Below are 3,266 nucleotides of genomic sequence, written 5' to 3'. Positions count from 1 at the left end.
TCTTGTCTTGTTTATGCTTTGCTACACCTACAAAATATTTAGTTACGGTTTAAATTTTGAGATGCATTATTAAACATTCAGGTTTTTTAATCTTTTGCTTATGGGACAGAAGATGAGCTGGACTTTAAATGCAGACGATTCCTCTGCACATTTTGGGGAGGTGTGGAGATGGATGGCTAGAGGGAGAAACGTATCTTTCCTGCGAGTTGGCACATTATTTGAAATCATGTTTAATTATAAAGTTTCATTAAAAATCTTTTGCTTAAAATTTTAGAAGCCTAATAAGATTTCCATTAATTTAAACATATCGCTATTCCCACAACGGCCCAAATGCTTTCTTTTTCCTCTTTCATCCATGGTTAAATATGTAAATAAAATGTCTAAAGTCATTCTTCAAAGAAGACAAAAGAAAAAAGAGCTGAGGGAAAAGACAGCCATAAAATTCCTCCCAATTCTCCATAACATTTGCCAGAGGGGGGCCAACTCCTAGCCAGGGCCTAGCAGCAGGGGTGCCTGGCTGCTCCATAGAATCACACATCTCAAATCCCACACACAGGAGAAAAAATAAAATAAAATATCTTTTCAGCTGGAGCCATCAAAAGGCTCTTTTCATTTATTAGTTACAGAGGTATCTTCCAGTTGCTGATTTCTCAGCGCTCTCATTTTTCTATAATAATGTTCTATTTGTTAGTTTCACCGACTCAGGCTCGTTGAATGGAATATGCTCCTAGATAGCTCTTCAAAAATATAGGAAGTGAAATAAATGATCTAAAGCAAGATGCAATGGCTAAAATAATGGCTAGAAAAACAAGGCTGATTTAAATTGGCACATAAAAGATCAATTAAGAGAGGCACAACTACAAAGGTTTGATTGTGGGGTTTTTTTTAATCCCTTTCCTTTTATCCTCATTTTTTATTTGTATTTCTTTTGGCCACTTTGGAGAAAAAGGCCTCTATGTGCTATAGAATACAACACACCATGTTTTGTTTAATGTGTTTTTCCTAGTTGTTGGTTTTTTTTTTTTTTTTTTAATGAGAATGGTGATATAAAGTGCTCTACAGAAATACTTGTTGAAAATAGGAAAAACAACCTCAAAAACAAGCTGAACACAACCAATATTTAATAACTTCATCTTAAGCAATAGGGAAGTTTTAAAAGGTGGCTTGTCCCTTGTGAAAGCTTTCCCCACACTTCTCTGCCACCCCCAGCTGAGCCCTCCAGAAGAGGAATTGGGATGCATACAAATACTAAGAAAATAGGCTTAGATTAATGAAGAATGGAAATGCCCCAACACACACTCGCTCTCACACACATACATACACACAGACCCACTAAAATAAATACAGCTTATTTTGCTCGTAACACTGCCTGCTTTTACAACATTGCCTAAGGAGTCTCTGAGTGCCCAGGAGAGGTCAGCCCCAAAGACCAGTGCCTTATAAGTGTGATCTCTTCAATCCACCCAAAAGCCATTAAAATATATATATACTGTTTTAAAACATATTTATGATGGCTTTTACTCCTAAGCAAAAACTAGCTGCATCTTCAGGCTTTTCAAAGACGAGCCCTAGCCCTGGTTTGTTGTCCTTGCCTGGATCGGTTTCACCCTTATCACAACTGAGGAAGCCAACAGTTTCCTTTCTAGAGGCTGGTGGGTATTAGCTCTGACCCTGCGGGATTTGGTAGTTTCCAGGAGAATCCGTGTTCGCTCCGATAAGAAACAGGCAGTCATGGAGAGGAGCCCAGTTTGTGTGGGCGAGCTTGAATGAAGAGAGATTTTCCTTCTTCATTAATATGTTCGCTAAAACTGAGCTCAAAGTAAATAGTAATAATTAAAAACAACAGTAAAGTAGGGCTCATCTTTTGACTTCTGATCACAGTGCTCCTTTCGGTCTGTACATCTGTGAATTTTAGCTTGGCTGGGGCTTTAACTTCTTCCTTCTAGCTCTGATGGACCAGTAAGTGGTGTAAATCTCAAAGCTTAACTCAGAAAGTACACACAACTCACTGTAAAATGATCTCTGTCACCAAAATCTGTATGTTTCTTTTCTATAGTGGATGAAGTCACTTTCTCAAGGTTATGTTGCTTTTAGGGCTTCTTATGTAAGCGGGAAAAAAAGAAAAAAAAGCTACTTTTCAAGAGATGCCATACTGTGATTAAAAACATAATCAGGTACTTTTCCAGCAATCCTATCTGTCCTGTTCATTTAGCAATTCGAAACAAAGCACAGCGTTTGAAAACAGCTGAGATTCCAGGCTAAAAGCGAGCATATTTTATGACCCTGGCAGCGAAGAGTTTATAGCACTCGCCATAAAATGCATCCTCCTCCTCCCCACATCCTCCCTGCTAAAGCATTGCCCTCCCTCCAATAAAGGCAGTCAAGGAGGTACCACCTTCAGCCCTCTTATTAGGAGCCACGAAGTCTGCGGCTCTCGCCCTGCCTGGCTTCCTACCTGGGCGAGGGAGGAGAGGCTGACGCCTTCCAGAGAAAGGATCTTGTTAAACTTTCAAGGGAGGGCAACGGGAGAGAGAGGAGAAAGGAAGGAAAGAAAGACAGGAGGAGAGAGAAACAAATGGGGCTTTTTCTAATCTGTGCTGATCAAGGAGAACCTGTAGGGGTCCTTAAGGAGGTTTCAAGGCGTTTCGAGTGATTGGAAAGTAATCACCGTGTCAGCTTCACCTTTCTCATGCAAAGTGGATGTCGTATGCAAGGCGGATCCTGCACAGGTTTTTATTTTTTTGTTGTATTTTATTTTCTCCTCGGAGTCAGCCGCCCCCGGAGCCCCAGCTGCTCGGCCCGGAGTTCCCTGCGGGGGGAGGCAGGCAGGCAGCGCTCGGCTCAGCTCTGCACGGCGCGGGGCCGGAGCGCCGAGGGGGCAGATCTTCCAGGCCCCCCTCTTCAATGGCTTAGATATTTCCTCCTCCTCCTTTATTCTACACTCGGATAAACCAATCCCCACCTCTCGGCGAAAAAGTCCGGAGCCGTGACCCGCTCTAGGAAGAGGAAAATCCCCGGAGGAGCTCGCTGTACCGAAAGCCGCCCGGGACATGTGCGAGTGGAAGAGGTGATCGCTCGGATCTGCCCTGATCGCTCTGCCTTCGCTTCGAGGGAGGAGGAGGAGCAGGAAGGGTGCTGGAAAGACGGCTCGCCAAAGTGGAAGCCCGGCGAAAAGAAAGTTGCCGGGCTCCCCGCAGTAAGTTCGGCTCATCGGTGCGTTGGGGGCACGTCTTCCTCGCCTGGCTGTTCCCGAACTTCCCCGCCCG

The sequence above is a fragment of the Meleagris gallopavo genome, chromosome 17, assembly GCF_000146605.3.
Source record: "Meleagris gallopavo isolate NT-WF06-2002-E0010 breed Aviagen turkey brand Nicholas breeding stock chromosome 17, Turkey_5.1, whole genome shotgun sequence".
NCBI lineage: Eukaryota > Metazoa > Chordata > Aves > Galliformes > Phasianidae > Meleagris > Meleagris gallopavo.
This window is presented reverse-complemented; position numbering follows the sequence as displayed.